Raw genomic sequence first — 13,655 nt, forward strand, 5'->3', positions numbered from 1 at the left:
ACCTATCCATTCTTAAGGAAATCAGCCCTGAGTGCTCACTGGAAGGACAGATCGTGAAGCTGAGGCTCCAATACTTTGGCCACCTCATGAGAAGAGAAGACTCCCTGGAAAAGACCCTGATGTTGGGAAAGATTGAGGGCACAAGGAGAAGGGGACGACAGAGGACGAGATGGTTGGACAGTGTTCTCAAAGCTACCAGCATGAGTTTAACTAAACTGCGGGAGGCAGTGGAAAACAGGAGTGCCTGGCGTGCTCTGGTCCATGGGGTCACAAAGAGTCGGGCACAACTAAACGACTAAACAACAACAAGAAGAAGACAGAGACAGAGACATTCTTGACCATACTTCACAAGCGATGGTGAAGTATCATTTAAAGCAGTGCATTCCAAAATGGGACACATCCCTTGGATTGGTTGCTACAGGCACTTCATAACTGCCGGGTATATAAACAGGACTTCTGAGTCTTCAGATCATTTCATGGGCATCTCCTTGGTGCAATCTGCACAACAACCCTATAGAGCAGACTGCAAAACGGCAGGTGGTGGAATGAGGCCAAAGGGAGGCTTCCCAAGGCTACCTAGTGAGTTTGTGGCAGAGCTGAGAGTCAAGTGAGAGGTTTCCTGATCTGCAGGTTGGGCTCCTATAAGATCTAATTTTAGCTCTTCATTTTATTCCTCATAGCAGTCATAGTGGTGATCAGCATGGTCCCCAGGCTTTACCTGTGGAACAACAAACACGCATAGGATTGTCACCTTGCAGCAGAATCCTATCCCTGTTTGCTCCAGGGTAAGTCCCATTGTCTTGGTGGGGCTTACTCCCAGGTAAATGGGTACAGAATTGCAGCTGGCCACCTCTCCCTGCTCGTCTGTCCCCACACTAAAGTAAAATGTCTCAAATGACTCAGCTTTTGCTCATAAGAAATGTGATTTCTGACTCTTCTAAAAAAAAATTGATTGTGTTTCTTCCTGCACCTTTTCCAGCTGTTTTAACAACCCTTTTAAGCTTGTGGATGTGTAAAGGTAAGTAAAGGTAAAGGACCCCTGGACGGTTAAGTCCAGTCGAAAGTAACTATGGGGTTGCAGCACTCATCTCGGTTTCAGGCTGAGGGAGCTGGTGTTTGTCCACAGACAGCTTTCTGGATCATATGGCCAGCATGTCTAAACCACTTCTGGTGCAACGGGACACCATGACAGAAACAGAGTGCACAGAAATGATGTTTACCTTCCCGCCACAGTGGTACCTATTTATCTACTTGCACTGGTGTGCTTTCAAAAGGATTTGAACCACCAACCTTCTGATTGGTGGTCCGAAGAGGCTCAGTGGTTTAGACCAGAGGTCAGCAACCTTAGGCCCATGGAACAGAAGCAGCTCGCGGAGGTCGTTTGACCGGCCCATGAGCTGCCCCCCCAACTGAGTTGCCCACTCATGCGCTGTGCTAAACTGGTGCAGCGCAGCATGAGGACTCGCTTCTGTGGCTCCAGAAATCTTGTCTGCGCAGACGCCAATGCCGAAAATTGCAGGCATGTGTGCGATCCGGCTCACGGAGGGCTCTATACGGGACCGATCTGGCCCAGGCAAGATAAACCTTGCCGACCCCTAGTTTAGACCACAGCGCCACCCATGCTGGGGTGTGTGTCCAGGTCTCTGCAAAGTATTTCAGATGTGGCTATGCCACATATATTTATATATTTCAAAATTATTAACTGTGTTTTTTTTACATTCAATGAATATTCAGAGAGCAGCGTACAGAAATTAAAGCATAATGCCAATCATAAAACAGTAAAACCAACAAAGAAAATAAATTACAGAGATAACATAGGTTGATCTGGAAAGCAGTGAAAAGAAATCTATTACACAAGCTCTGAAAGTGTAACAATGGCTGTGTACACACACTCTGGTTTACTCTCATCATTGGTTTGGGAAATGGTGTAAACACAGTGGTAGCCACAGCCCACATCTATCTTGCACTTGTACTGTGTTTTCCTATCAAACTCTGCCTTTGATGCATTTTTACGCCAACCAGCCTGTATCTGAATTGAGAAAAAGAACGGCCTAGATGCTTTTTAAGTTGCCCATGTGTTCACAATGTTGGGTCTTTCTTCACTTCTAAGAGAAGAGAAATGCAGAGAACCGGTGTCACACTGCTAAAAGCATCATATAAAGATATCCTGGTGCCTGGAATTTTTATTTAACTAAAAGAAAAAATGGCTTAGGCGCGAGAAGAATTGAATAGGATCACTATGGTCCATCTCCTTTCTTTCAAATGCTCCTGTAGCATCCTGCCATTCAGCTGCGGTGCTAGAACCTGTTTGATAAGGCTTGCAATGGTTATTAGCCATACTCAGGGCTATGCTCTGCCCAAATGCTCAGAGGCAATAATGCTTCTGAATACCAACTACTGGAAGCTGCATCTGAGTAGACCGCTTTTGTGCTCAGGTCCTGCTTGCAGGTTAATTCTATGTCCAGGGCAGGTGTCTACCAGCTCCATCTGGTACACAGGCTGAGACCCTACCTGCCTGCAGACTGTCTCTCCAGAGTGGTGCATGTTCTGGTTATCTTCCACTTGGACTACTGCAATGTCCTCTACGTGGGGCTACCTTTGAAGATGACCTGGAACTGATCCAGAATGCAGCAGAGAGACTGGGAACGGTCGCCGAGACCATATAATACTGGTCCTGAAAGACCTACACTGGCTCCCAGTATGTTTCCAAGCACAATTCAAAGTGTTAGTGCTGACCTTTAAAGCCCTAAATGACCTCAGCCCAAGATACCTGAAAGAGCATCTCCACCCCTATCGTTCTGCCCAGAGACTGAGGTCCCGCTCCAATGGCCTTCTGGCAGTTCCTTCGCTGCAAGAAGTGAGGTTACAGGGAACCAGGCAGAGGGCCTTCTCGGTGGTGGTGCCTGTCCTGTGGAATGCCCTCCCATCAGATGTCAAGGAAATAAACAACTATCTGACTTTTAGAAGAGACTTGAAGGCAGCTCTGTTTAGGGAAGTTTTTAATGTTTGATGTTTTATTGTGGTTTTAATATTCTGTTGGGAGCTGCCTGTAGTGGCTGGGGAAACCCAGCCAGATGGGTGGGGTAATAATAATAATAATAATAATAATAATAATAATAATAATAATAATTGCAAACTTTCTCATTGGGGCATCTGGTAGGCCAGTGTGAGAAGAGGATTCTGGACCAGATGGTCCATTGGCCTGATCCAGCAGGACTCTTAGGATCCTGGAACTGTAGCGTTGAAAGAGATCCTGAGCACCATCTAGTCCAACTGCCTGCAATGCAACTGTCTTATACGGGGGATCAAACCTGCAACCCTGGCATTATCAGCACCACTCTGTAACCAACAGAGTTATTCTCGAGTTCTTATGCTCATCTCTCCCTGTTGATGCAACAAGGGTGCCTTGAGTTATACAAATGTGTGATCTGATCATGTGAGGAGTTAGAACAGGTTGCATGCCTGCCTTTTTACATATGGCCTCAGGATGATGACACCGCCTTGCGGAAGGAGTTCCAACATGCTTTCAGCTTTGTTTACTGAGAGAGCTAGACGCCCCTTCTCTCTTGTTTGGCACAAGAAGTCCAGAGGAATCCTACCTGCCGATCCTTAAACTCCATGCTATGGAATTCCAGTGCTAAGGAAACACATTGCAAATGTGGGGGCTTCAATTATGTCTCAACTGAGACCACCTGAAAACAGCAGCAGCAGCAAATACCAATTGTATTCATTGTCCTGATTTCTGTTCCAGACATGGGACAAATATTTCCGCTCTCATTTCTGTTGGAATTTTCCAACTTCCATAGCTGCTCAGCAGGCTGTGCTTTCCCAACGGCCTTCAATTACAGTTGGGTGTTGGAAAATGCAGCATTCAAGGCACAGCCCCCATTGGGATGAATGGGATTTGCTCAAGAACTTGGCTTGCATCAAGGTCTGACCGACTGCCCTATTTCATAGAATCCTAGAATCCTAGAATCATAGAGTTGGAATAGACCACAAGGGCCATCGAGTCCAACCCCATGCCAAGCAGGAAACACCATCAGAGCACTTCTGACATATGGCTGTCAAGCCTCTGCTTAAAGACCTCCAAAGAAGGAGACTCCACCACACTCCTTGGCAGCAAATTCCACTGTTGAACAGCTCTTACTGTCAGGAAGTTCTTCCTAATGTTTAGGTGGAATCTTCTTTCTTGTAGTTTGGATCCATTGCTCTGTGTCCGCTTCTCTGGAGCAGCAGAAAACAACCTTTCTCCTTCCTCTATGTGACATCCTTTTATATATTTGAACATGGCTATCATATCACCCCTTAACCTCCTCTTCTCCAGGCTAAACATGCCCAGCTCCCTTAGCCGTTCCTCATAAGGCATCGTTTCCAGGCCTTTGACTATTTGTGGCAGGAAGAGCGTAGGATGTTGTCATAAATGAAACCAGACCAATGACCCACCTAGCTCAGCACATAAACTGTAGAGCTTGTTCCCATGGGAAGCAGTGATGGCCATCATCTTGGATGGCTTTGAAAGAAGACTGGACAAATTTGTGGAGGCAAAAGCTATTTACAGCTGGAACCCATGATGGCAATGCTTTCCCTCCACAGTCGGAGGCAGTAATGTTTCCGAATGCTAGAAACAGAGAAATAATACATAACAGAAAAGAAACATTAAATCATTATACATTAAATCATTATACAATATCCAAAAAAGAAAAAATATAAACAAAATAAAATAAACCCACCACCCTGTTTAATTTCCCTCCACCGCTACTCGTCCTCTCTAGAATCAATTTTACCCTTATCATTGCATTCTGATTGTTTTTATTTTCTCTATATACATACATATGTCATTGATAATTTATTGTTTTGATGCATTTACATTCTTAATCTAAGCATATTAGCATGTCTTTTTTAGAGCAATATTTTGCCATATGATTATCAAAGCATTGCCATTCATTTTTTAGTTTTTCATTTGACTGCTGTCGTACGGATGCTGTTAATTCAGCCAATTTTAAATATTCATTTAATTTGAGAATCCATTCCTCCTTGGTAGGTAGTTCTTTAGCTTTCCATTTAGATGCTATTACTATCCTAGCTGCGGTGGTCACGTATAAGAAAATTCTTTTTTCGATTTCAGTATTTATTTTCCTAAGAGGCCCAGTAGGTAAGCCTCTGGTTTTTTCGTTAATGGGATTTAAAGAATTTTTTTTTCAACTCCTCATGAATTTCTTCCCAGAAGTACTTAATCGGGATGCAACTCCACCACATATGCCTTGTTGTACCAGCTTCCTTGTTGCATTTCCAACAGAAGTTGGATTTCAGTTTATAGATTTTTGCTAATTTGACTGGTGTAAAATACCACCTGTAGAACATTCTGATGAAATTTTCTTTTATTGTACTACAGGTGATAAATCTTATATCTTCCTGCCAACGTTTCTCCCATTGCTCTAAATATATTGTGTGGCAAAGTCTCATGCCCTAAATGGGCCACTAGCTTAATCCAGGAGGCTCTTTTTGTGTTGCTATGCCCACCTTGATCAGCAGCACCTCTCCAGAATTTCAGACAGGGGACACTCCCAGCCCCACCTGGAGAAGCCAGGGATTGAACCTGGGACCGTCAACATGAAGAGTAGATACATTACCACTGAGATACAGCCCTCCCGGGACGCGGGTGGCACTGTGGGTTAAACCACAGAGCCTAGGACTTGCCGATCAGAAGGTCGGTGGTTCGAATCCCCACGACGGGGTGAGCTCCCGTTGCTCAGTCCCTGCTCCTGACAACCTAGCAATTTGAAAGCACGTCAAAGTTCAAGTAGATAAATAGGTACCACTCCAGCGGGAAGGTAAACGGCATTTCCGTGTGCTGCTCTGGTTCGCCAGAAGCGGCTTAGTCATGCTGGCCACATGACCCGGAAGCTGTACGCCGGCTCCCTCGACCAATAAAGCGAGATGAGCGCCGCAACCCCAGAGTTGTCCGCGACTGGACCTAATGGTCAGGGGTCCCTTTACCCTTTACCTTTACAGCCCTCCCAACATTTTGCCCAGCTCAAAAATGGCTGGTGATGTTGCGCTCTAGGTTAGAAGGGAGATGGTGGCAGTTCTTCCGAACTGTGTTGTTCAGGTTTCTCACTTGCCTGCAAAGAGGTTTGTTATCAGTCTTGAGTTAAGCAAGAACTTTCCCTGCATGATTGCAGCCTGCTGTTGTGGAACTCCAGACCAAAAAACTGCCAGTGACTCTGCAATCCCAGGGCTGAAGCTGCAGAGGCAGCTTTGCAGACTGCTGAATTTCAAAGAAGAACCGAGCCGCCAAACCGGGCGCATGAAATAAAACTTTCTCAGTCAGCCCAGGATGCCGCCACTAGGCCAAATGATCCTGTGCAGATGGTGGAGAGATAAATGATGCCATCTTTTTACTGTAGCGCTTGAGCCATAATTTGTGTTAGACATTTATTAGATGCGGTCTTCTCTCCCCCCCCTTTTTTTGTGGGGCTGTGTAGCTCCAGACAACTGCAGCGGGCGAGGTAGGAAGCGGAACCCGACGTTAATAATCTGGCCGGCACTACAGCCTCTCTCCATTTCTCTCCTCCAATTTTCTCCTGTGACAATTTATAGGTTAGTTTGATGCTTGAATAGCTGTGTCTCTCCAGTAATATGTATTCTCTGTAAGTATTCCCTGCTGTGGCGTATCCTAAGAGAACTCCATCAAATAATTATCTTTCCTCTTTCTTTTTTTATTCACAGGCTTTTCACTCGATCTGCATCACTATAAAATATTCCAATAGTTTTTCTCTCTGCGCACAGGCTTTCTGTGACTGTAAAGTGTATTTATGTACAATATTAAATCCTCCCAATGCAGTCCTCTGTCTTGGCACTCTTCCTTTTCTGACACTCCAGCCACCATCAGACCCTCTTGCCTGTCTCCTGTCTCCGTGGCAATGCGTGGCACAATTAGAGCAGCCATAAAAACTGTCCTGGCTAAACAAAGATTTGAGATCGCCAGTCTTTTTCCGAGATCGTACTTTTCTGGGGTGTTCGACAAACACCTCTCTCATGCCTGGTCCTGTGGCATGCCAGAAAGAGATTTTGCAAAGTCATCCTGCGTGGCACTTAGCGCTCAGCCTAAGAATTCGACCCATCGTTTTTCAGTCTTTAGGGGAGAGGTGGGGGTGCCAAAAGGGCAGCCAAATCCAAGCTTCATTGGGGGAGGGGGGAGGTGAGAGTGAATTATAAATATTTGGAGCATAAGAACATTAGAATGTTCCTGCTGGATCAGGCCAAAGGCTTTTCTGGTCAGATTCTCCCATTGACCAACCAGGTAGTAATGGCCGCTCCCCACATCAAATGGGGGGGTGCCTTTTCATGGTCACGCACAGCCCCCCGGATCCCAGTGCGGCTCCTGGTACTACAGACTGGTTTCGCCCTCCCCAGGCTGGATACCTGGAGGTCTCCGCCTACCTCAGCCAATCGCCCAATCCCGCCTGGGGAGGCATTGCCAGGGAATCGGCCAGGTAGGGGGAGGGACCGCCCTGCCCACACAACAGAAGGTGAATCTTACCTGTGAAGCATCAGTTGGCTCCACCCTGCCCTCCCTCAGTTAAGCCTTCTTTTGCAGGTTAACCTCTTCTCCACAGGTACGTGGGCGCTGCTACGTCAGGGTAGCTGCTGAAGGGCTGGAAAGGAAGTCTCCTGCACTGGCAGGTTTTGCCTTTCTCGTAGCAAACCGTCACAACTTCGGTGGTTTCAGGCCTTGGGCGGAATCCTTTAGTCTATCTTCCTAAATGGGGGTGTGAAGCGGTGACCCACGCCCCCCTTGCGGTGGTGATCCCAGGGTTCTCCGTTAAAGGGGTCTTGAGGGGAGGCATTGGCCATACGCCGAGAGGTTGTCATTGTTCTTCCCTGTAGTGGCAGTAAAATGGGGAGTGGGCTCTCTGCTTGAATATATGTTCTCCAGAGCCAGCCCAATCCCCACACATTCTGGATAACCCTGATGTCTCCCAGATCCCCAGCTGGGGACCGGGAAGGATAAATGCCCAGTGCCTGAGCCAAGGTCTCCCTACACCTAAAACTTAATAAAGTTGTGGCCAATTTTAATCCCATAGCACGTTGTCTTGAGTCATTATTCTGTTTGGCGGTCACCTGGGGTTGGGGGGAATCCACCTGTCTATGCAATAATAACCAGTGTTTTTTTCTGGGGGGATGCAGGGGTACACATACCGCTAAACATTTTGTGAATCTTTGTACTTTTGTCCATTTGCTGTATTTATTTTTCCCAATTTGAACTATAAAATGGTGATTTTCTTGAGTCAAAATGAGAGTGCTCCTAAACATTTTTTTAGAAAAAAAGCACTGATAATACTACTACTACTACTAATAATAATAATTCTGCAGCTCCCAGCAGAATATTTAAAACATGATAAAACATCGAACGTTAAAAACTTCCCTAAACAGGGCTGCCTTCAGATGTCTTCTAAAAGTCAGATAGTTGTTTATTTCCTTGACACCTGATGGGAAGGCTTTCCACAGGGCAGGCGCCACCACCGAGAAGGCCCTCTGCCTGGTTCCCTGTAAGCTCACTTCTCACAGTGAGGGAACCGCCAGAAGGCCCTTGGAGCTGGACCTCAGTGTCTGGGCTGAATGATGGGGGTGGTGACGCTCAATGGAAAGCCAGAAGCTGGACACAGCAGCAGTGCTTTCTCTGCTTGTGATCTCTAGCATCCGGTATTCAGAGACATACTGCTCTGTCAGTAGAAGTAATATAGCCATCATGACAAGCAGCCATTGATAGCGTTATCCTCCATGAACTCATCAATATGGCTAACCTGGCCCAACAACCTAACCCTCCCCACAAGCAAGCCATACTGCAAATCCAACCAACCAATCTAGGGACCCCCTAATCTCTTGCAATAGTAACAAAAATAAATGTATAAATAGAGGACCTATCCAGGTGATGTTGACACAAACCCCTACACTAACAGTAGGCAACAGAATGAAAGGATAATAGCCCCATCTCTTTCTCCCCTTCTCTTTCCACCCACCAACCACAAGATGTCTATGACAAAAGTGTACCTCGCTGAGTATAAACGAACTCTGAAAAAGACTCTATGAATTGAAAGCGGAGGCGATAGATGTACCTTCCCCTGCTTATATGATTTGTAACACCAAAAAGGCCTTAAAAACTGATGTTAAAAAAGCACTCCCTCATTCAGGACTCCTGTCAACTAACATTCAGAGAGGCATCCTGACTCTTGTACTGACAGTAATATTATAAATCTATTGTTGTTGTTTAGGCTGGTTAGTCTCTTTGTACCCAAAGGTCTCCAAGTGACTTATCACACCTTAAAAATGTAAACATAAATATATAATACCATAAAAACAGAACAAACAGCAGCCACAGGAAACTAGGCAGCGCACTCTCAATAGCTCTCATGGCTAGTGGTCTACTTGACTTTGTTGGCAAATTTCATAGTCTAACTATAGGCATTGTGAAGAAGTAATTCATTTAGTCTCCTGAATTTTCTAACATCTAGCTTTTTTGGATGACCCCACGTTCTACCATTATGATGGCAGCAGACAAGCTTCTGTCTGCCTCCCACCCCCCATGGCATGCATCATTTTATACATTGCTACCTTGGGTGGTGCTGTAGGTTAAACCAAAGAGACTAGGACTTGCCAATCAGAAGGTTGGTGGTTCGAATCCCTGCGAGGGGGTGAGCTCCTGTTGCTCGGTCCCTGCTCCTGCCAACCTAGCAGTTCGAAAGCACGTCAAAGTGCAAGTAGATAAATAGGTACCACTCCGGCAGGAAGGTAAATGGTTCGCTTCTGGTTTGCCAGAAGCGGCTTAGTCCTGCTGGCCACATGACCTGGAAGCTGTACACCGGCTCCCTCGGCCAGTAAAGCGAGATGAGCGCCACAACCCCAGAGTCGGCCACGACTGGACCTAATGGTCAGCGGTCCTTTTATCTTTACCTTACCTTTCTTTCAGATGCATTATTCATTGTGTATTCTGCACTGCCGTTTCGGTCCCCAAAACATACACACAAATAGACGTATTTATACAAGAGTGTATACAAAATGTGTACCATTGACATTTGGATTGTGTGTGTGTGTCTTCTTTTGAAAATTGTACAAAAGGGGGGGGGGCTGATGGAAGAGATCTGTGAGCAAGTGCTGGCGAATCTGACATGGAACAGATGTAGGCTGGTATGTCCATCACTGTTCTAACATACAATGAGGAAAATTGGAAAGAAGAAGGGTCCCAAAATCTGCCCCCCCCCCCCAATAGTCTTTTTGGAACAGAACCAAGTGACTATCCCCTTCTCTGTGCAGTTTCTTCCTTAATTTCTGTCTACCTGTTGCTTCCTCCTTTTCCTTTTAGCCAGGAAATTCAAACTTAGGTACAGGAAACACATGAAGATTAGCACAGGTCAGGCAGACAGTGATGAATAGGAAACACAGGGAGCTAGCTGCCTTTGGGTCCTTCTGCATGCAACACATGTGCTCTACCACTAAGCTACATCCCCATACAGAAAAAAGGTCCCCTCCATGAAACCTGATGACAGTCTGCTCTGGATGCACCCCAAAAGACCAAGACAGAGCCCTTGAAACTCAACTTGTAATGCAAGCCGCCAGCAGAAACAAGAGCAAGGGTGGTGGGAGGATGCTGCGAAGCAAGCAACCTTGTTGTAAACACCTTGAAGTTTCTGCTTGTCACCTGCGATCTGCCTTTGTGGATGCCTTTTGTTCCTGCCCAATTGGTTTCTCACGCCTTAATTGCTCTTATGACTGCCCGGGCAGGTCTTATTGATAAGGCTTAGGAGAAACTGCCTGCTTGTACAGGAGAGTCTTCTTCAATAATAATTCCTAAGAAGCCACTCCCAGATTTGGCAGATTGAGATCAAATGACAATGTGCCCATCCATAATAGCAACCCATCTATGGAATGCTCTTTGCAAGGAGGCACTTTGAAGGGATATCTTTTCCTCTGAATAGGTTTTTAATTGGGTCTGTGCAGCTTCATTACTGTATCTTTTTGCTGTTGTCATAGATCACTTCTCTTGATGCAAGATTTAAGAAACTAATCCTCAAACTATGCAAATGTTCCATGTTATATGCTCAGATAGAGGTGATAGGCTTTGCTGTGGCATGGCCCTTGAGAAGTCGCCGGGTTCCTCAAAAGCTTTCGACCAGCTGAAGAACTATCCCCCTAAATCAGGGGTGGTTAACCCTTAGCAGGGTGGTGGTAGTGGTGGTTCTGGTCCCATGCAATTTTTTCTGGTTCACCAGTTTGGATGGTGGCGCTGGAAAAAGAAATGTTGTTGTTGTTGTTGTTGTTTAGTCATTTAGTCGTGTCCGACTCTTTGTGACCCCATGGACCAGAGCACGCCAGGCACCCCTGTCCTCCACCGCCTCCCACAGCTTGGTCAAACTCATGCTGGTAGCCTTGAGAACACCGTCCAACCATCTTGTCCTCTGTCGTCCCCTTCTCCTTGTGCCCTCCATCTTTCCCAACATCAGGGTCTTTTCCAGGGAGTCTTCTCTTCTCATGAGGTGGCCAAAGTATTGGAGCCTCAGCTTCAGGATCTGTCCTTCCAGTGAGCACTCAGAAATGTAATGCTGAGAAAGAAATGTAGAAAGAAATGTAGTACTGAGAAAAAAAAAGAGGCATGCATGTGAGAACAGGGGCCAGCTACTCCTCTTACAGGCATGTTGGCCTATGGAATGCAACCTTCAGGCCAGAAACATTCAGTCCTCTAAATATGCAGTTGGGCAACTGAAACTAAGAACACCATAAACCCCAACAACCCTTCGCCACTCCCACAGCGGTCAGGTTTTGAATCTTAGCCTTCAGCACCCAGGAGGACAAGGATGCAAACATACGTGGATGGCTCCATTGCAAGGTGTGAAACGAGGCCCAAGCAAGTTTTAGCATGGACTCATGCTAAAAGATTTGCTGCCAACATCCTACCAGAAGGAGAGCAACCAAAGACAGCTTTCCTCAACCTGGTACCCTTGAGCTGTGGCTGGACTCCAACTCCCATCAGTCCCAGCAACCAGCATGGCCAATAGTCAGGGATGATGGGAGTTGTAGCCTAGCAACATCTGATGGAGCTCCCCACCTGTGGCTGAAACAGCATTTGTCAGGCTTATAGGTAAAGGTAAAGGACCCCTGGACGGTTAAGTCCAGTCATAGGTGACTATGGGGTTGTGGCACTCATCTTGCTTTCAGGTCAAGGGAGCTGATGTTTGTCCACAAACAGCTTTCCAGGTCATGTGGCCAGCATGACTTAAACTGCTTCCGGCGCAACTGAACACTGTGATGGAACGCAGAGCACAGGAAAACACCATTTACTTCCCGCTGGAGCGGTACCTATTTATCTACTTGCACTGGTGTGCTTTCAAGCTGCTAGGTTGGCAGGAGCTGGGACAGAGCAACGGGCGCTCACCCCGTCATGGGGATTTGAACCACCGACCTTCTGATTGGCAAGCCCAAGAGGCCCAGTGGTTTAGATCATAGCGCCACCCATGTCAGGCTTGTAAGTTCTGTCCTTATAGAGAGAGAGAGAGCACTGCACATGCATGGCACTAGACATAGTGCAGGTCCCTGTCTCCATGAGCCTGCAGTCTGAAATTTGATATGGGAAACAGCAGAGGAAGGGAAATGGAGGAAAGGTCAAGCAGCAGAAGAAAGTGTGGTAACTACAGTTGCATGTACTCAGGCTTGATTCATTCAGCCTTCCTAAACCCAGTGCCCTCCAGATAGTTTGAAGTGCAACTCCTATCAGCCCCAGCCTCATGCAGTCACACTAGCAGGGCATGATGGGAGTTGTAGTCCAAAACAGATGGCAGGCACCAGATTCAGGGAGATGTTCCTAGAGAGAAATGCCCTAGGAACTTAAGCTGGAACACTTTAGGGCAGGGATGACTAACATCGGGCCCTGCAAATGTTGTTGGATTTCAACTCCCACCAGCCTGAGACAGCATGGCTGCTGCTCAAGGTTTATAGAAATGGGAGTCCAACAAAATCTAGAAATCTGGAGGGCCAGAAGTTCCCCAGTGCTGGTTTAGCATCAACAGATTGGAGGACATAGCTGGATTGAGGCAACCTATTTGTTGCTTAGCTGTATAGGGAAGCTTGTTGGTTTTTATTTAGGATGTTGCCTTGGCAAGGTACCCATCAGATTGTCTCATATTTTCTTCCCAGGGATGCAGCCTGTTCCTTTGGGAGAATAAATACATACCAAACCTCTCACCTGCTTTTGAGAACACTCTTGACACATTGTTCCCTTCTTTCCCATTACAGGGCTGGGCTCGCACCTGAGGGCCTATTCCTGTAAGCATGTACAGTGAGAGTCACACCTTTTCCACCACTGGAGCATGCTTCTAATGCCATTACCTAAGGGAGGTGTTGTCTGTGTACAGCTCGCTTGAGAGGCCAGAGAACATTCCTGCTGCCTCCTGCCCATTCACTCCTGGCCTCTGTTCAAACCCTGCCCTGATGCTCCACATCTGTTCACATGGCAGATGAAGGGTATCCTAGGCTGTACATTGATGCTGCCTGCCCCTCCCCCTCCCGTGGGGGGAGAGAAGGGACACTGGTGAGAGAAACCTTGTTCCTTTCTTTGGGTGATCTACTTGGCACACTTGCTCAATTTGCAACCAGGGCCACCA

General features: G+C 46.6%; 1 long non-coding RNA gene across 1 annotated transcript in view; it reads right to left on the reverse strand.

Moving 5' to 3' along the window:
• Positions 1 to 3,956: 3,956 nt before the first annotated feature.
• LOC310696116 overlaps positions 3,957 to 13,655 on the reverse strand; it is a 158,831-nt gene continuing 149,132 nt past the window's right edge. The window contains exon 4 of the long non-coding RNA XR_014520438.1: positions 3,957 to 4,443. This is a non-coding gene — a long non-coding RNA (uncharacterized lncRNA). The remainder of the gene's footprint in view (positions 4,444 to 13,655) is intronic.

Source organism: Podarcis liolepis, assembly GCF_965112155.1.
Source record: "Podarcis liolepis genome assembly, chromosome: 16".
NCBI lineage: Eukaryota > Metazoa > Chordata > Lepidosauria > Squamata > Lacertidae > Podarcis > Podarcis liolepis.